This window comes from Oryx dammah, unplaced genomic scaffold (assembly GCF_014754425.2).
Source record: "Oryx dammah isolate SB20612 unplaced genomic scaffold, SCBI_Odam_1.1 HiC_scaffold_24, whole genome shotgun sequence".
NCBI classification, from domain to species: Eukaryota; Metazoa; Chordata; class Mammalia; order Artiodactyla; family Bovidae; genus Oryx; species Oryx dammah.
Genome location: NW_024070208.1, coordinates 71,837,154 through 71,859,033, shown reverse-complemented (window position 1 = coordinate 71,859,033; position 21,880 = coordinate 71,837,154). Strand labels below are relative to the sequence as shown.

Sequence of the window (21,880 nt, the reverse complement as noted above, 5' to 3'; positions counted from 1 at the left end):
TGGAAACCCAATCCCAATAATTTGATAACAGAAAAAAATTCTATTAACACATCTCTCAGTTGAACAGAGGAGCCTGGCGGGCTACAGTCCAAAAGCTGGCAAAGAATTGGACATGACTAAGCACATAGGCCAGAGAAGGCAATGGCACCCCACTCCAGTACTCTTGCCTGGAAAATCCCATGGATGGAGGAGCCTGGTAGGCTGCAGTCCATGGGGTCGCTAAGAGTCGGACACGACTGAGAGACTTTACTGTCACTTTTCACTTTCATGCATTGGAGAAGGAAATGGCAACCCACTCCAGTGTTCCTGCCTGGAGAATCCCAGGGATGGGGGAGCCTGGTGGGCTGCCGTCTATGGGGTCACACAGAGTCGGACACGACTGAAGCGACTTAGCAGCAGTAGCAGCAGCAAGCACATAGGCACAGCAATGAAGCAAAGTAGGTCCTTCATCAGCACCTCGTTTATGGGAAATCAGGGTCCCTCTTATTCCTGTGAAAGTCACTCAGTTGTGTCCAACTCTTTGGGACCCCACAGACGATACAGTCCATGGAATTCTCCAGGCCAGAATACTAGAGTGGGTAGCCTTTCCCTTCTCCAGCGGATCTTCCCAACCCAGGGATTGAACCCGGTTCTCCCATTGCAGGTGGATTCTTTCCCAGCTTGAGCCACAAGGGAAGCCCCTTATTTGTGTAACTACAGTTATTCTTTCATGACAATCGGCGAATCAAACCATGACGGTTCCCATTTCAAACTCAACTCAGCATCAAACATCAGACATCCTTGTTAGTGTACACTAATGCTTTCCATTTTCCACTTACTCAGCACCAAAACTGTCCACAGAACACAAAGTATAAACACAAGGTTCAATAAAGCCTGGCAGCCTTTTAATAAGACACATGGGAACATCCTAATCGAGATTTTGGTAGGCAGATACTTTATAAAAGGTTAATCAAAGGACTGGGCAGTGTGGGAACATCTGTATCAGGCTCAGCACTGTTTTTTTAAAAAGAGAATTCCACATCTGCAGTGGGTCAGGATCAGTCCTTGGGGACAACCCTGGGCCTTAAAATGGACAGATTTGCAACGGCATCAACTGTTGTTATGTTAACGTGGCTTCTCTTCAGCAATTACTTGTAAATCACACTGACACCTGGGAGAAAAAGCAAAGGAAAACTCTACTTTCTTAACTTGAGTATTTTTCTTTGGGTAAACAATAAATAAATTTGGTGAGCATTAACCTATTAAACACTTAAGATATATTATCCCTGGTAAAAACTAAAAAAGGAAAATATTTGAGATATTATCATCAAATGAATAAGGTTAAGTGGAAGTATTTTCATTCTATTATATGTAACCTGTTTTTAAAAGGTACAAAGTACCCGGCTGTGGCCATCTGGTGCGACAGCTGGAGACTAAAACCCATCCATTGATCATCCTCATGGTTACCACAGCCCTAGTTTAACCACATACTAGTTGTTTATTTTTAAATTGATTATACAAATCCAATTGCTTTGTTTCTTCCTAGGACTCTTTTAAAATAAGTTTCATTCTATTCATCCAACTAACAAAGGAAATTCTAAATAATATAGAATTAGAGCAATGCTATTAAAACCCAGACAGGGTTTCTATCACATGCCTTTATTCTTATGTGGTATTTATATAAATTCACATTCCTCATTCAGAAAAAAATAAAACCTCAGTTTCATTATCAACATCCATATTTTCACAGCCTAAAACAAACAGTACATTTTTCAACAATCTCAAGAGTAATATTACCCTAAAATGGTCACAGAATAAAACAACCTCATTTAGGCCATTTTATATGAGTCTAAACTTATAATTGCAGTCTTCTTTTTTCACAAACTCTAATTTGAATACTATTGCTACCAATTTCTTCACCCACCTATTTTATTCTATTTAGGTTCATTCCAGTGGGGCAAGAAAACAGTCATTCTTTTTTTCTTCCAACTTAAAATATTGCCTGTGAACCAAAAAATGTAGTAACTTCAGCCACATTGAATTATTACTTTATATAACAAATTAGGAATATAAACGCACAAACATGTTGCCTGAAATATCAACAGAAGGGGCTCAAAAAACATAGGAACTATTCTGAAACTAACTTAAATGCTGTGTCAGTAACAAAAAATGATCATAATACCAGCTCCCTAAATAACCATTCCCATTAAAACAATGTAAGTATATAAGTAATTCCCTGTATCGAATTTGCACTGTGTAGAATCTTGCCTACAGAAAAGCAGCACAAAATGCCAAAACAGCATTTCCAAATCCATCCAACTGTGAAAACCCAAGAAAGGTAATGTCTCTCCCCTAGACATTACTAGTCCCATTACTGGCTCCCTAAGTCACAATAGGTCTTCTGTCTTGAACTATAATTTAAAGATACTGCCCCACCAAGCCACCTCAAAACTCCTGAAAATGTCAAGAAAAGTGCATGGACAAGCAATAACCTCTATCACCCTTTTTCCTCAATCTGGGGAATCTGTAGTGAAGATGCTATGGGTTTCACTTTCCTGCGAACACTTTCCATCTCAGCTTCCTCCTTTCTGCTTCATGGAAACAGCAGTCTCTGGACAGCTTCCAGTTTATTTTTATTACCAACATTCTCCAGAGGTGATATCAAAATTAACCCTTAACTGCTTAAGAGCCGGTTGTGACCTAAATATCTGAGAATCATGTTGCCATAATATTGTTAAAGGTAAAACATTCAATATTCATTAAATATGACATGAATGACAAATAGTGACCCTGGAAATAGGTACACATGTTGAGTGGGGAGTGAATATGTATGTGCATATATGTGTATTAGTGGCTGATATGAGCTTATATGTATTATATGTGTTTATGTATCTGTGCAGACATATGAAAAGTTTTCATAAAAGTCATCTAGGGATCAGTTCACCTGAGATCACTATATGAAAATATGATGTTCTCTCTCTACCTGAAAGGGTCCCTGAAAAGGTAAGTCAGATACGCCAAACTGTTAAGTGCTAAAATCTATAATGACCTTTCTTCTGAGCTTCAAAAATAATGCATAAAACTATAGACAAGCTCTAAAAGCGCCAATACTGGAGTAGACCATCAGTAGCCCTTTACAAACTTATTATTAGAGTTGCTGTTGTTTTCTGAAAATATGTCAAATAATTGTTAGATAAAATTCCCCCAATATAGTAAATTGTGAAGTTCCTAATTAAATATGATTTTATAATTTTACAAGTTGTTCTTGCTCCATTTCAAGTTGCTATTGTTTTACAAATACCTGTATTGCCTCTCATTATTAATATAATCTTGACTGGAGGGGATAGTTTCATACCTCCTTCATAGCTCTACATTCTTTCAGTTCTAGAGAGAAACTGCAGGATTCATTATTACTGAAGGTCATCTTCCATTAGCTGCAAAATAAATCTGTGCCTTGAAAATTAGGACACGATAAGACAGCATATAAAAGCCACATAAATTACTTTGTCTAAGAAACATTTTAAGTAATTTAGAATTTTCATTTTAAAATTTGAAATCATTTGAAATGGAACAAAACAGAAAACTGGTTTTCTGTTGTCATGAATAATTAGGAAGAAGATTAAAGTTATTCTAATAATCTTCTATTTACTCACCAAGATGAATTCTGCATTAGAATGAATTCACCTTGGAGTGAGACTTTTTCTTCCTCCCAGTGCCTATATGGTACCACAGTAAACATTCAGCAAGCTCAGTAAATATTCGTCACTCCATTGACTATTTAGTTGAAGTACTGTATACATAGTTTTGTACTATTAGCATAAATATAACTGAAATTAAGAATTTCAAATACATCCATTTCTTTCTGTAGATAAAAAAATGACCTGAATAATGAACAGTGGTTTGGCTTTAATAAAGCATTTTTCATTTAAATGGCCTTTCTAAATAACATTTGAAGAGACATAGCCCTCCCCCACTCAATCCATGATGAATCATTGGAAGAAAATTAAAATTACTTTACCAAAACTTAGTTTGCTAAAATAAAGTGCTCAACTACCTCTGTCTTTTAGGTAGAATGATCCTAAACTGACTTGCGTAGAACACCATTCTCAAACAAGTGGTGTTATATAATAAAAGTGTACCATGATATGAGAATTATAACATATATCAAAACCCCTCTCAGTTCAATCTCAGAAGTAAAAATTTTCTAAACTTACACAATCTCAGAAAAATCTGTATGCAGGTCAGGCAGCAACAGTTAGAATGGGACATGGAACAACAAACTGGTTCCAAATCAGGAAAGGAGTACGTCAAGGCTGTATATTGTCACCCTGCTTATTTAACTTAATGCAGAGTACATCATGAGAAACGCTGGGCTGGATGAAGCACAAGCTGGAATCAAGATTGCAGGGAGAAACGTCAATAACTTCAGATATGCAGATGACACTACCCTTATGGCAGAAAGTGAAGAAGAACTAAAGAGACTCTTGATGAAAGTGAAAGAAGAGAGTGAAAAAGTTGGCTTAAAGATCAACATTCAGAAAACTAAAATCATGGCATCTGGTCCCATCACTTCATGGCAAATAAATGGAGAGATAGTGGAAACAGTGACAGACTTTATATTTTGGGGCTCCAAAATCACTGGAGATGGTGACTGCAGTCATGAAATTAAAAGACACTTGCTCCTTGGAAGAAAAGTTATGACCAACCTAGACAGCATATTAAAAAGCAGAGACATTACTTTGCCAGCAAAGGTCCATCTAGTCAAAGCTATGGTTTTTCCAGTAGTCATGTATGGATGTGAGAGTTGGACTATAAAGAAAGCAGAGCACTGAAAAATTGATGCTTTTGGACTGTGGTGTTGGAGAAGACTCTTGAGAGTCCCTTGGACTGCAAGGAAATCCAACCAGTCCATCCTAAAGGAGATCAGTCCTGAATATTCATTAGAAGGACTGATGCTGAAGCTGAAACTCCAATATTTTGGCCTCCTGATGTGAAGAAATGACTCATTTGAAAAGACCCTGATGCTGGGAAAGATTGAAGGCAGGAGGAGAAGTGGATGACAGAGGATGAGATGGTTGGATGGCATCAACGACTCAATGGACATGAGCTTGAGTAAATTCCGGGAGTTGCTGATGGACAGAGAGGCCTGGCGTGCTGCAGTCCATGCGGTCACAAAGAGTTTGACATGACTGAGTGACTGAACTGAACGGAACTTTCAGCCTACTGTAATTTTCCACAAAATACCAGTTTGACAAATGAGACAAAGGGTATGTACTCAATACTCCACCATAGGAACAAGAATGTGCTTTTTTGCAAAGACTTCCCCCAAAAAACCAACACACAAACAATCGGTGGCATCTTCCTAGATACTGAATCTGATCATTATTTCATATGAATTTCACTGGACTGGAATCCTACCTAGATGAGCTTTCCAAAATCAATCCTGTTTTTGTTTTTGGTTTTGCCAGGAGCGCTTCTCTTTCCAGCGTTAAGCCTTTAACAGAAAACTCAGTCATCACACAAAACTATATTTCCATCCCTCTTCATATCATCAGATCAAGAAAGCTTTTCTCTTCAGAGAATTTATTTTTTAAATAAATATATTTGTTAGTCACTTGTCAGTATCATCAATATTTTTATTAAAAACAAAAGTTTATTATCAAACTACTTCCCAGACACTTTATCTTCCCAAGAAAAATTTCCCTACCTTTTCCCAATGCATAGATTTTCCTTGTTTCATATCCAGAGGACAGTTTGTTGCTGTTGTTTGGTCACTTAGTCAAGTCCAACTCTTTGCAACCTCATGCATGCAACCCTAGCATGCCAGGTTTCTCTGTCTCCACTATTTCCCAGAGTTTGCTGAAATTCATGTCGATTGAGTTGGTGATGCTATCTAACCATCTCATCCTCTGCCACCCTCTTTTCCTTTTGCCTTCCATCTTTCCCAGTACCAGGGTATTTTCCAATAAGTCAGCTATTCACATCAGGTAGCCAAAGTACTGGAGCTTCAGCTTCATCAACAGTTCTTCCAATGAATACTCAGGGTTGATTTCCTTTAAGATTGACTGATTTGATCTCCCTGCAGTCCAAGGGTAAGGTAATAGTACAAAGTAATAGCTCCTATCATATCGCAAAACGTGGATCACACGAGGGATGCTGAGAAGTCAAGGGTGATCATTCAAGCTCCTCACAAAACCAAGCCCGTCAGAATCACCATGCCAGATTCCTTTGATTATTAATATGATTATTGTTCACTTGTCATATACATTGGAAATAACATCTCAAGCTTTGGTCTGTCTATTGCCTCTGTAGCATCTGCAGTACTCAAACTTGTCATCTATGTAGCCTAACACTCTTTGGGACCTTCTAGATTTCTTGCCTTGGTTAGAAAGGTCTTTACAACCTATATATTACTACATGAACTATTAATTTTGTTCTAGAATTTTATTTTTAAATTTAAATATTTTACTCAGCTGAAATTAATTTATATATGAAGTAGTGGTAGCCATTTATTGTGATTTCCAGTTATGTGAGCACAATTTATTAAATAAATCATACTTTTCATAATGAAATAAAATTCAGCTTTATCACATATTAAGTTTCCCCATCAATTCCCACCCCACATATTTCTTATTAAGGTTATTTTGTAGTACATTTTGGTATCTGATAAGAAAAACAAATCTTCATTATTCCTTTCCACGTTCTAATTTTTCTCAGATATTCATTTTTTGTAACCTTAAATTTTGAAATTAAATTCCAAAAATAACAAGATTTTAAATGAAATTGCATCAGGTTTATATATTATGATCCAGATATTAGTCCTTCTATTTATTTTTATCGTTTTATATACTTTAGTGAAAGTGAAGTCACTCAGTCGTGTCCGACTCTTTGAGACCCCGTGGACTGTAGCCTGCCAGGCTCCTCTGTCCATAGGATTCTCCAGGCAAGAATACTGGAGTGGGTTGCCATTTCCTTCTCCAGGGGATCTTCCCGACCCAGGGATCAAACCCAGGCCTCCCGCATTGCAGGCAGACACTTTAACCTCTGAGCCACCAGGGAAGCCTAAAATATTTCTTTGAGCCCCCTTTTTTTTGCAGGGGGGTAAGAATACTGGAGTGGGTTGTCATTCCCTTCTCCAGGAGATCTTCCTGACCCAGGGATTGAACCCAGGTCTCCCACACTGTAGGCAGACGCTTTACCGTCTGAGCCACCACCTTATAATTTTATTCACACAAATTTTGTGACTTTCTGGTTAAAAAAAAAAAAAAAAACTTCACATTTTTTGTCATTCCTGTGACTGAGATACTTTCACTATTTCCACTTTTTTTTCACCAGGGAAGTCCTTTAATAACTTCTTTTTTTAAAACTATTTCTAAGTGGCTATTAGTAGTATAAAAGTTTTTAATTAATTTTCTTAAAACTAGACTCTTTATAAAGTTCCCTTATCAATTCTAGTCATGTTTACTAGAATATGTTAGGGATTCTAGGCTTAGAAAAAATATCTTTAGCAAAAAGACATTTTTTTCATTGTAGCTATTATTTTATTTTTCTGACATCTTGCATTTACTTCAACCTGCAAAGCAACATTAAATGATAGCAGCAACAGAAGACATTTTTCTCTCTGTCCTGATTTCCATGCATGTGGATTTAGTGTTTTACTATTTAGGATGATGTTTGCTATTAGGCTTAGTAAATAATCTTTATCATACTGTAGTATTTTTGCTTTATTCCTATTTTGCTTAATTTTTTATGAGGAATGACTGCTAAATTTGTCAAAAACTTTTTCACAGCATGTATGCATTTTTCTCCTTTAGCTTATTAATGCAGTAAATTATATTAATAGTTTCCTAGATATTGAGCCATCCTTATATTCCTCAAATTAACCATAGTTGGCCATAGTGCATATTTCTAAAAATACATTATACTGCATTGCTGATTTCTAGCTGGTAATGTTTTGAGTAATCTAGTCCACAAGTATAATATATTTTCTTAAATAATCATAGGGGTAAACTATATGGAAGTTATTTAAATCCAAGAGTTTTCAATAACTTATTAAGAGGCAAAATAAAGTGTAAACCCTACAGGAATAAATGCAAACGTGTATACTTATAAAAAGGTTAAAATCAACAAGAACACAATTTGCAAATCGAGTTAAGAGAAGAATGATGTGAGAGGTTCTCAAACTTGTAAAGTGAAAGCAAAAGTGTTAGCTGTTCAATCCTGTCCAACTCTATGCAACCCCAAGAACTGTAGCCCAGCAGTCTCCCCTGTCCATGGGATTCTCAGGGAAAGAACACTGGATTGAGTAGCTGTTGCCTTCTCCGGGAGATCGTCCCAACCCAGGGATCAAACCTGAGTCTCCTACATTACAGGCAGATTCTTTACCATCTGAGCCACCAGGAAAGCCCCTCAAACTTAGGCATGGCTGAAACTCACTGGAAGGATGTGTTACAGATCTGTGTTCCAAATACAGATTGGCAGGTCCCACTCCCCAGAGTTTTTCATTCTGTAAATCTAGGGTGACGCCTAAGAATCTGCATCTCTAATAAGCTCCTAAGTGATATTGATGCTGCTGGTCCAAGGACTACATTTTGAGAACCCAGTGAAAAATAGCAAAAACTAACATTTATTTAATGTTTACCAAGTGCTGCTGCTGCTAAGTCACTTCAGTCGTGTCCGACTCTGTGTGACCCCATAGACAGTAGCCTACCAGGCTCCCCCGTTCCTGGGATTCTCCAGGCAAGAACACTGGAGTGGGTTGCCATTTCCTTCTCAGTGCATGAAAGTGAAAAGTGAAAGTGAAGTCGCTCAGTGGTGTCCGACTCTTAGCGATCCCATGGACTGCAGGCTACCAGGCTCCTCCATCCATGGGATTTTCCAGGCAAGAGTACTGCAGTGGGTTGCCATTGCCTTCTCCATTACCAAGTGCTAGGCTCTGTTTTCATCCTTTGTGTACACTAGGTTGTTTATTTGATCCACGTAGTGATGAGGGATGCTGGTTATCAGATATTAGGCTGATACTCCAAAGTTTAAAGCCTCGAGTTCTAAGTGGTTAGCTGCTAAGAAGGCAGACAAACACCACACCTAATACCTGTTTACTGCTGCCATTTTATGTCAATATCTAACATACAAAATTAATGGCAAAATAATTAAGAAGAGAAGGAATATTCATCTCTGTATATTCATCTCTGTATATAACTGAGGGTAAAAAGTATTGTAATGACTTTCAGCTACTGACTTTTAAATTCTGTGTAAAGGAAAATAAAATAAATCATCAATGTTACTTTAAATTTGATGTTAGGTATTATTCCATTTTGAAATATTCACTAAACTACTTTTCAGACATAGCTCGATATTAAGTAATGACTTAATATAGAGCTATATGTGGATAACGTTCTTTAATGATCTTAAAATATCTCTAAGGAGATAATGCTCCTTAAGGATCTTAAAATAGCCAAAAATTCAAATATTTCATGGTATTAGATAAAAATCTCCTGTATATTTTTATGGTTGAAACTACTTGAAATGAAATAACTTGGATTTATTTCCTAGATATTAAACATTTGGAAGTGCACCTTAATAAAAGAGATTCATTTAGGTTTTTAATTAGGAATTGGACAGGGACTTGTAGGATGTTATATAGAAGCGCATCTGATTTACTTTTATGAGAAAACATTGGGGATTAGGGAATATGACTGTTGGAGTCCGTTTCGACAATGCTGTGCTTTGGCAACAAAGACCTCTTTGTGGTCTGAGGTCCTCCAGAGAAGAGCTTAGCCCTGGCGGTACTGCCACGGGGCCTGGGGAATTTGATTTCTCTCCCAGATCTCTTTCCCTGCTTTGCACAGCTCAGCCTGGCACCTCTTCCCCAAGACCCATGCACGCACACAATCCATCTCTCCTCAGGCATAGTTAAGGGCATGTGCTTGTACCATCCTGAAATCAGCAGCATTAAGCAAAAGTTTACATAGTGAAAGTGAAAGTTGCTCAGTCATCCGACTCTTTGCGACCCCAAGGTCCATACAGTCCATGGAATTCTCCAGGCCAGAATACTGGAGTGGGTACTCTTTCCCTTCTCCAGGGGATCTTCCCAACCCAGGGATCGAACCCAGGTCTCCCACATTGTAGGCAGATTCTTTACCCAGTATTAAAATTCCCAGTCTTCCTCTTCACTCAGCTCCTCGGGTAATGGAGTGAAATATACAAACCTATCTTCCATTAAGAGAGTGAAGGGATCTTTTCTGGCAAGCGTAAACTGTTCAAGAGAAAAACCTTAAGGATACTAAGGTAACTTTTGGAATTAGCATTTTCTTGGCTATCAGTTCACTTCGGTTCAGTCACTCAGTCATGTGACTCTTTGCGACCCCATGGACTCCAGCACACCAGGCTTCCCTTTTTGGCTATAATCAGTTAGCTCTTTAGAGCCCTGGATATCTTTGCTGTTATTTTTATATCATTATAGCTTCCCAGGTCTTCCCTGGTGGCTCAGACAGTAGAGAATCTACCTGCAATGCAAGAGACCTGGCTTTGATCCCTGGGTCGGGAAGATCCCCTGGAGATGGAAATGGCAACCCACTCCAGTATTCTTCCCTGAAGACTTCATGGTGGGCTACAGTCCAAGGGGTCTCAAAGAGTCAGACACGACTGAGCAACTGAGCACGCACACATACATCATTATACCTATCCACCTAGATATTCTACTTGTGTTTTAAAAGATATAATAGTCGATGGCTATTTGGGAATCAGCTCTTTCACTTAATTAATTGTGAACATTTGAACAACAGACTGGTTCCAAATAGGAAAAGGAGTACATCAAGGCTGTATATTGTCACTCTGCTTATTTAACTTCTATGCAGAGTACATCATGAGAAATGCTGGGCTGGAAGAAGCACAAACTGGAATCAAGATTGCTGGGAGAAATATCAATAACCTCAGATATGCAGATGACACCACCCTTATGGCAGAAAGTGAAGAGGAACTGAAAAGCCTCTTGATGAAACTGAAAGTGGAGAATGGAAAAGTTGGCTTAAAGCTCAACATTCAGTAAACTAAGATCATGGTATCCGGTCCCATCACTTCATGGGAAATAGATGGGGAAACAGTGGAAACAGTGTCAGACTTTATTTTGGGGGGCTCCCAAATCACTGCAGATGTTGACTGTAACCATGAAATTAAAAGATGCTTACTCCATGGAAGAAAAGTTATGACCAACCCAGATAATATATTTAAAAGCAGAGACATTACTTTGCCTTCAAAGGTCCGTCTAGTCAAGGATATGGTTTTTCCAGTAGTCATGTATGGATGTGAGAGTTGGACTGTGAAGAAGGCTGAGCGCCAAAGAATTGATGCTTTTGAACTGTGGTGTTGGAGAAGACTCTCTTTGGACTGCAAGGAGATCCAACCAGTCCATTCTGAAGGAGATCAGTCCTGGGATTTCTTTGGAGGGAATGATGCTGAAGCTGAAACTCCAGTACTTTGGCCACCTCATGTGAAGAGTTGACTCATTGGAAAAGACTTTGATGCTGGGAGGGAGTGGGGGCAGCAGGAGAAGGGGACGACGGAGGATGAGATGGCTGGATGGCATCACTGACTCGATGGACATGAGTCTGAGTGAACTCCGGGAGTTGGTGATGGACAGGGAGGCCTGGCGTGCTGCGATTCATGGAGTCGCAAAGAGTTGACACGACTGAGCGACTGAACCGAACTGAACTATTAAATAATAGCATTTTTAATGGCTACATCAACATACACTATCTTTCCCTACCTGCTCACACATTCTGAACTTCCAACCATCTTAGGTACACAAAGAAAGACAGGAAGTAATTAAGGATGGAAATAAGAATACATTGTATTGACAAATAAGAGTGATTTAAGAGTTAAAGGATTAAGAGTTAAATAGTTAAAGGAGAAGAGAAGAGGATAAAATAAAGGATAAGAAAGAAAGCATTAAGTGGTTCAGCTACTTAGAAAATAGCTCATTCCACTCTCTGAGACTGGCCTTTAGCAGACAACGTCAACCTCAAGCTGTGTAGATAGCCAGCTTGGCCACTCCCTGAAAAGAAGGAAGCCAACACCAAGGAAAACAGAACTGAGTTGCACAGAGAGAGAGAGAGAGTTGGTAACTTGATTAAGCCCTGGATCTACCTATGCCTGAAGCTAGAGAACCAGAGGAATCTGCCAATCATATGAGCACAGACATTTCCCTTTTGGCTTTAGATGTGAAATGGGTTTCTGTCACTTGCAACAAAATAAGCACCTTGTCTTTAATTAAACTTCCGCTCTTGTATCTCTGAACAAGCTAGGGAGACTCTCAAAACCACTACATACTTCTCAAAATCATCAATTCTTAGAAAAATTGTAAATATTGTGTGAAGTAATTCATGACTTTTTCCTCCAAACACTAATGTCTCTCATGAAGGTAAACGCCCATTAGAGTCAAAGAGCCCGATTCCCCATTCTAGACCATGTTATTAAGTAATATGGAATATGTGGCCACATTTCCATTTCTCAAAGGCTCAATGGCCCTTCTGAAATTGGAAGGTGATTGCAATTTTACAGCCTGACATTGTGAATTCAGGAGCAGAATAAATAGCACTAAGTAACAACTATCTTTTAATCTCTCTGAATGTAAAACTATTGCGAAATTGTATATCTTTAAGAGGATCAGAAGTGTCAGCTGCTCCTTGAAACTGATGCACTGGGGAATACAAGAATGATAAATCATTTCCCCATCAGTGCTGTGGATCTTTCATCTGAATCACGCTGAAGAGTGAGTCAAAGTTCTGTCACACAGCTCCCTGCTTTTCCCTTCCCCGCTGATTATCTTATACTATTAGGACCTCACCAAAGGCAAAGATTCATTTGCTGATGGAGTGCATGACTGGCAAGTAAAAACACACCTTTGGTCTTAAGAAGCCTCGTGTATCAAGCCATACGCAGCCAACGCACATTATCATTGCCTGAAAATCCCAGCTTTCCACAAAATATGCCCAGAATTCTCCCTACAGGAACTGTGATAGAAAAGCATCCAAAAAAGCAATCACAGTGGGGAGATTGGTTGACTGTTACCTGAGCATTTTTTAGACAAGGACATGGCTCATCATCGTTCTTAGGTCAAAAGGAGTCAGCCTCATAGTTCTTTCCACAATCTCCATCTTTTCATCAGGTTTGGGGGCAGAAAATAATGCAATGAAAATGTATATTTTCAGGAAGGTATGCTTCCCAGGTGGTGCAGTGGTAAAGAACCCACCTGCCAACGCAGGAGACCTGGGTTCAATCCCTGGGTAGGGAAAATTCCCTGGAGTAGGAAATGATAACCCACTCCAGTATTCTTACCTGGGAAATCCCATGGACAGAGGAGCCTGGAGGCTACAGTCCACAGGGTTGCAAGGAACTGGACACGACTGAACAAGACTGAACACACACGCATGCGTGCCTGAACTTATTTATTTTAGGGTAAGTCACAATCTATTAATTGGGAATATTCAGTATATTCCGTACCCTCTATACCTTCGTTGATCAAAGGGTGACACAAACCAGAAACGTGAACAAGAAGACCTGGGATGCTGCTAGCAATACACAGTTCAGGTCCCACTATGAATGCACTGAATCGGGATCCAGATGCTTGCATGCCCTCAGGTGATTTGTGTGCACAGTAAAGTTTAAAAAGCCCTGCTGTAAATGAAGCAAATCATGGAGGCTTCTTCAAAATATAATTTTGTTTAAAAAAAAAAAGCAGATGATAGAAATTGGACGCAACAATATCCATTCTGAGATTACAAAATTAAAGAAACTAAATGGTATATTGTTTAAAGATTCAGACTTATGCAATTAAAACAAAAATAAATTACAAAGCAATTTAGGACACTGGCCGCCTCTGGAGGTAGAAGATGTACAGAGGAGGAGTAGGAAAGGTGGACAAGTTAAGGGAAAAGAGAGTCATTTCTAGTTCATAATTGAAAAGGTGGATATATGGTGTTTTTTATAAGTAGGCTACATATACTTGATAGCTGCATATCCCTAATAGCTCAGTTGGTAAAAAAAAAAAAATCTGCCTGCAATTCAAGAGACCCCGGTTCAATTCCTGGGTTAGGAAGATCTGCTGGAGAAGGGATAGGCCACCTACTCCAGTATTCTTGGACTTCCCTTATGGCCCAGCTGGTAAAGAATTCGCCTGCAATGTGGGAGACCTGGGTTCGATCCCTGGGTTGGGAAGATCCCCTGGAGAAGGAAAAAGCAAACCAATCCAGTATTCTGGCCTGGAGAATTCCATGAACAGTATAGTCCATGGGATCATGAAGAGCTGGACATGACTGAGTGACTTTCACTTCACTGTATATATTTTGTATATTCAAATATTACACAACAAACACTTCCTAAAGTGAGGAAACATAACCTCAACTAGAATGAAGATCATGCTTTGTAGACATAAAATAGCAACTTTTGCACAGGCCAGGTATATGGAGAATTGAAAAGGACCTAGCAGCGTGGTAGGGCATTATGAAGCAAGAACAATGATTTAATCCAGGTGAGTAATTAGGAATGCTTTATTAATTAAGAATGGAAAGGTAATAACATAAATAAACAGATCAAATATTCATTTGTATTTATCTGAAAAAACATTTTTTAAAGAAGCCCACCATCCATCACTAACAGCTCTCTGAAACGAGAAGCAAATGGTACGTCTGGGACAGCAGATGCTTGGAGCACAGTCAGGAAGAGATATTCAAGAGATGCTGAGCCAGGTTATCCATCAGGGGCTTTTGGAACCAGGGACAGCTGTGAAGTGAATGGATTTTTCCAGCCAACAACGATGCCCTCAGGTAACCAGGCATGTGTTCCTTGTTTGCAATTTTGCGTTAAACAATAACACATTTAAAAAATTCATGCTCATAACAACCCTGAATTTTAACACTATGCTTGCAAGGCAAGCAGCCTGAAGAAGCCAACGTGTAGCCGCAGATTTTCGTGTACCCCTGTAACCTGCACACTGCTTCACAACACTGCTTCCAACTCTGGTGCCCCACAAGAAGCTGAATCTTCCAACCATGGATCCCATGTTTCTCAAAAAACTTTACACGAGAATTTACATATTCTTGAACTAAATAGAAACTAAGTAGATATTGCACTAAAAAGATGTAGGTTTAATTCTTGGCACCCCATGGCATGGGGAAGAACATCCTTAGGTAAGCTGCTTGACCCCACTGACCCTCATGTGTTCCTCACTGGTTAACTGAGTAAAGCAAGCTTTCTTTGAACACATGGATCCCATCGTTAATAGGCATAGATGTACTGGGTTGGCCAAAAAGTTCATTTGTGTTGTTTCTGTAACATCTTATGAAAAAATTCTAATGAACTTTTTGGCCAACCAATATCTCCTGAAGCGTCCTTTCTGAACTTCACCTGCTTCATTATTTCTTAATCTCTAGGATATTGACCTTGACCTTTACTATTGTTTGCTTGTGCTTCTGCCAAAGCACACCCAGCTGCACTCCTTCTGGACACCTGACCTTGGCTGGACTTCCCCACTGCTAACTTTCTTTCTTTTCATGGGATACTGACTCCAGAAGACTGCCCTCATCCTCCCACCTCTACTGAGATTCCCCTCTTGTGAGAGCCCTCCACTACCCTGTGACTTAGTAGAACCGGCTCCAGGTGAAGACTCATGGCAAGTTTTACCCCTAGACTCACTTGGGCAGACTGAAGAAGATACTAGGTGTAAAGGCATTTTGAAAAATTTAAAATAGTCACTGAGAATAAGTAAGAGATTTAAAATACAGCAGAAGTTAACCTGTCCATAGAATTCATAAAATTATTGAAATTATCTTCCTAACTATGACAGAAATTTGGAACTTTACATAAGTATCATCATGACCGAGGCCTTAAGCCCAGATATGTCACCAAATGGAAGATTCTTACTGCAAATTTTCTTGTTTTTCCTGGAGCATTGATTAGATATCATTTTAATTGTTGTGCAAGCAAAAGACAAAAGATCAGTATTATCTGATGCTTCATGAAGAAGTGAAGTGAAAGTCGCTCAGTCATGTCTGACTCTTTGTGACCCCGTGGACTATAGCGTCCCTGGATTTCGCCATGCCAGAATACTGGAGTGGGTAACCTTTCCCTTCTCCAGGGGATCTTCCCAACCCAGGGATTGAACCCAGGTCTCCCGCATTGCAGGCAGATTCTTTACCAGCTGAGCCACAAGGGAAGCCTGATGCTTCATGAGGGAAGTCCAAAAGAACTCACAGATCTAATTAACTTTAACGACTATCAGAACCAGAAGTAGAATCTAGGTCTCATCCAAAAACTAATTCCAGTCATTTCATGATGTCTAATAAATCCATCTGAATGCAGGCAATTTAATCACTTTAGCCTGGTGACACTATGCTGTCTTTAACACCATTAGGACAAAACTTCCACAACGGCCCTCAGAATTCTATTGTAGTGCTAGAGGGACCTTATTGCTGGTCTTTTTCCTCACAGTTCTCTAAATTACTCTTGTGGCAATTTTGCCTATTTGTTTCTGTTAGTACTGAAAAAAATCATGCACCTCTGTGTTTATTCCTCACGCGTGCAATACTCAGATTTATGAGAAACCGGCTGGTTTTCTTCTCAGAGCTCAAGGCATGAACCATCCTTAAAGATATAAATTTCTGTTGCTACACTGGAGTATGTTAAATAGAGCTGCCCTTAGGAGAAGCAGTACTATCAGAAACCAATATCTTTAATTCAAGAAGACCAGAATCTTATATTGAAACCATCATTTGTTGTATAAAGATATGGTGTCTGAATATGTGTGTGTTGCCTCTCTGGAATGTCAGTCACGTAGACCTCTTATTCTACCTCAATACTACCCCAATTCCACCTCAATACTAGCTGTTGCTTCAGAAAATGACTGTCGTCTTACAGTACAACAGGATAAATTTTGTTTAGGAAACAAAGCTTCTTTGAAGATAAGCTATAACAGACCTATCCTTTATATTACACTCCAGCTAAAAATACATCCAGCAGGTTTTGTGTTATATGATACAAGACAGATGAAAAATATAATTTACTGTATATTGATTACAAAATACATACTCTCCCACGGCTCTCTGATTGTTCACACAATTTAGTAGAAACCTACTTTCTATTTCACTAGTCGTTGAATGGAACACATCCTGAATTTGTCGACTCTTCTTTCTCTACACTAAGTCCCTTATGTTGAAGGTAATCAATCAATTGGTTTACAATATAATACCTGATAAATTACAGCTACACATCACTTCATGATGGGAATAATAAACCTAGAATGGAGAAATAGTAGATATTTTTTAAATGAACAGAATATAAAGAAGGCTTCATTGGCAATTTTTGGCAAATATATCATCAAAGACTAGAATATACAGCCAAGAAGAAATGGTTCATTTCTGGAGGAAGACGTATTTCATCACAGCCATTAACCACCAGGTAAGAGACATGTCAAAAAAGAAAATTCCTGTGACACATTACTTTTGCAGAACCATGCAGGAGCAAACTGCACAAAACAAGCTTTGTGCTGACAGACAAAAAGAAACCACCAGTGTGATATGCTGCAAGCTACTGAGAACACCAAGTCGAAGAACTGACAAACCCAGAAGCTTTGCCCTCTTACAATTAAAGCCACGAGAGCAAAAATTCATGTTTTAGGGAGTTGTAATTCCCTACCATTTATTATACAATTTAATCATTTTTTCCAAAATGTATTAGATCTCTTGCTGTTGTTTAGTCACTAAGTCATGTCTGACTCTTTGCCACCCTGTGGACTGTAGTGTGCCAGACTCCTCCATCCATGGAATTTCCCAAGCAAGAGTACTGGAGTGGGTTGCCATTTCCTTCTCCAGGGGATTTTCCCAACCCAGGGATCAAACTCTCATCTCCTGCTTGGCAGGCAGATTCTTTACCACTGAGTCACCTGGGAAGCCCATTAGATCTCTTATAAGAGTGAAATATAAATAATCTTAAAAATTAAAATTAATGTAGCACAACAATATTAGTGAAGTGACACTGAGAAGAAACCTGTAAGCACCAAACAACTGTAGACACAACTGAGAATTTCCAACCACTGCCAAATTGTGGCCAACACAAAATGAAGGAAATATATTGATTGAATGTCAAAAGGATAGTTCCTTTTTTAAATTGAATTATATAGTACTTTGTCAGTTTCAGGTGTACAACATGGTGGTTCAACATTTAAATACGTGACAAAACATCCACCATGAGTCCAGTAACCATCTGGCAGCATACAATGTTATTACAGTATTATTGACTATATTCCTTATCCTATATCTCATGCCCCTGGGACATTTATTTTATAACTGGAAAATTGTACCTCTTAATCCCATTCATCTATTTCACCCAACCCTCCACTCCCATCCCCCCTGACAATCCCAGTTTGTTCTCTGGATCTGTGAGTCTGTTTCCATTTTGTTTTGCCCACTGAAGCATAATAGGCAAGATATGGAAGTAACCTAAGTATCCATCAGTGGATGAATGGATAAATAAAATATTATATATATATATAATGTTATATATATATACGGAGAAGGTGATGGCATCCCACTCCAGTACTCTTGCCTGGAAAATCCCATGGACGGAAAAGCCTGGTAGGCTGCAGTCCATGGGGTCTCGAAGAGTCAGACACGACTGAGCGACCTCACTTTCACTTTTCATTTTCATGCATTGGAGAAGGAAATGGCAACCCATTCCAGTGTTCTTGCCTAGAGAATCCCAGGGATGGCGGAGCCTGGCGGGCTGTTGTCTATGGGGTCGCACAGAGTCGGACACGACTGAAGCGACTTAGCGGCAGCAGCAGCATATATATATTTATATTAGAAATAATGAATTATTATTATAACTATTCAGAAAGGCAGCATAACATAACGATTAACAGCAAAAATTCTGGAGCCAGACTGCCTGGATTTAAATTCTGTTTCTTTCATTTACTATTTATATGAACCTTGGAAAGTTTCTTAATCTATCTGTGAGTTTGTTTCCTTAATGCAAATGAGGTTAATAATGTTATTTTCCTTACAGGTTATGAGAATTAAAGACATTAATATTTGTAACGTGATTAGAAAAGTAAATAGCCATATACATGAGTATTACTTAAGTAATTATATTTTAATGTTAATAAGATATACTTGTTTGTAAACAATAAGAAATGAAGTTTTTAAAATGTTAACTATGAAACCCAATTTGGTATCCCCAAGTATGACAGACCACTACTACCAACAATATGACATGTTCTAACCAATATAATTGTAAAGAGTAAAAGCAAAATCCCCCACTGAGATATCAAATAAGTTGTGAAAAATTACCTCAATGTTCCCAAACAATAATAAACAATACCTAGAAAAAGCTATGAAAGTGGATGAGAGTGCAGCAAAAATGTCAAAAGATGTCAAAGACCTCCAAAAATTCTCTCTTCCATAAAAGTGATGAGAAAATTGGCAAAAATGTCAAAAATAAATTTCTCAGAACTCTGCAAATTACCCAAATGTTCACAAGAAAGTGAAAAGTATTTCTTCAAGAAGAACAGCTGAGTATCATAAAAAAAAATCTGTGGCATTTTACTTGCCATCCTCTGCCCTCCAGGTCGGATTTGGGCTGAAAATCAGCAGCTTGGTGCACACCAGAGGAAAGCTGGAGCTGTTTCAATGCCTCATTCCCAAAGAGTTGTCCTTATTCGCCTGGGATGGCGCTTCCCTGGAAAACTCACTTGAAAGTCTGTCTCCAGTATTTGATCTGACTCAAAGCCCACTCAGAGCAAAAAACTCATTCCCCAGATTCTTTTCTTTTCAGAATGTTTCTGAGTAGCAATCACAGAAAATTGTTCAACTTTGTGGCTGCCTTAAGTGGTGGACAACAACTGGGGAAAATAATACGCTAAGAAAAAAACTAAAAGGATTTTAGATTTTTACTAAAAAAAAAAAAAAAAAAAACACTAAAAGGATTTTAGTCTTTTGCTAATAAAAACTGAAAGGATAATCTGGGGAAAGAGATGCCCACAGGGAATTTGAAAAGCTCCAACATATTCCTGAGAAATTAGAAGGCCAAGTACATGTGTAGGGCTGTGCATATGTCCAGGGTTGAATGTGTGCTCAGGAAACACACAGGAAGCTCTCACTTCCAGCTGATCTCTAAGCAAGCAGGAAGTGAAGAGTAAGGCAGAGATAGAAACTGCCTAGCTGAGTGGTGAAGGCTACCCCAACATGCACACAGACCACCTAGGCAAAAACTGGGAGGCTCATTCATTCTAGGAATTTAAGGCAATCTCTGACCAGCCATTTGCTGATGACAAAGCTAACTGGGTAGAAATTCAACAAAAGGCACACGACAAAAAATAGAGAGCTTACAGAATTCCTTCAGAAAAATCACTAAACAAACAACTATTACAACAAATAGTAAAAAAACAAATCCCAAGGAAGAGGGAGGGAATTTGATTTCCTGATTTGCCACATTATATTATATAAATTGTTCAATTTTCAACAGAAAGAAAGTGAGACATGCTTAAACAAGATATTCATTTATTTCTCTTATATACGAAATTCTCAGCTGACACGACAACTTTGTTTGCTGAGGGTGACAGGGGCTGAGGCTCCTTCTATCTTGTTCTCTGCCATGTTGGCATGACTCTAATACCATGACCCAAGCTGGTTCCTCCAGCCCCTCGCTATTTTATCTGTGTTCCTCCCAGTAAGACGGACAAAAAGCAGTAAGAGGTGAACATACTTCTTACGTTAATGACATGATCTGGAATTTACACACCGTCCTGCTTACAACTCATCATACGGAATTTAAATCCACAGTCACAGGTAGATGCAAGAAGCCTGAGAAATATAGCCCTCATCTGGCCAGCTAGGTTCTCTTCCTATCTAAAAGGAAAGGCAGATATTGGGAAAAACTAGCAGTCTCAGCCACACTATCATTCAAATATCCACTCAAGTTCCATGTCCCCCAAATAGCTCAAAGACTATTCCACCTTCCTTACTTTTCTGAGTCACTTTATCTACAGTTAACATGACAGCTTGAAAGTCAGTTATTCTCTGATTGTTTTGTATGTGTCCAGTACGTCTGTTTCTCCATTTATATCCTAAGGTGTTTGAGAATAGTATGCATACCCTCAGATGATTTTGACTCACTTCTCTGCCTCCATGGTACCTGGAAATATACTGGGTACTACTATACTATTACTTGATGGTTAAGATAAAACCAGGGATTCCCTGGTGGCTCAGACGGTAAAGAGTCTGCCTGTAATGCAGACCTGGGTTCAATCTCTGGGTCAGGAAGATCTCCTGGAGAAGGAAATGGCTACCCACTCCAGTATTCTTCCCTGGAAAATACCATGGACGGAGGAGCCTGGCCCAGTACAGTCCATGGGTCACAGAGGGTTGGACACGACTGAGTCACTTTCACTTTCACTATATTATTACTTGATGGTTAAGATAAAACAGGTAAAATACCTGAAAAACACAAAATTACATTAACATTTCAATAAATATGTTCTGCAAAGGTACTGAAAATGTGATTGCTGAAACTCATGAGTAAATTGATAAGTTGTAGCTCCTCCAAAATACAGCTAAAAGCATATACAAGGATTTGAATAAGATTAGATAACCTATTACTTACATCATTGTAGCTATTAAAAAACCTAAGGTTAAAATTACAGTTGATTCATTTTATTCACAGTTGATTAATTATAAGACTTGATCAAAATTAAGCAGTCGATGTGAAACTTCAAAAGAAATTATTGATTCTTCTCATGAGCAACAGCCAATTAAAACAGTACAGTGTAAGACTGCTCTAGTTCTTAGTATTCTAATTTTGGATTTTTTCTCCGTTTTTTTTTTTTTAAACAAAGAACATTATATAAAGACTT

At 38.7% G+C, this 21,880-nt stretch overlaps 1 protein-coding gene across 1 annotated transcript in view; it reads right to left on the bottom strand.

Moving 5' to 3' along the window:
- The window catches only part of HS6ST3 (heparan sulfate 6-O-sulfotransferase 3), a 720,067-nt gene that overhangs the window by 498,264 nt on the left and 199,923 nt on the right, over positions 1-21,880 (bottom strand). The window lies entirely within an intron of this gene.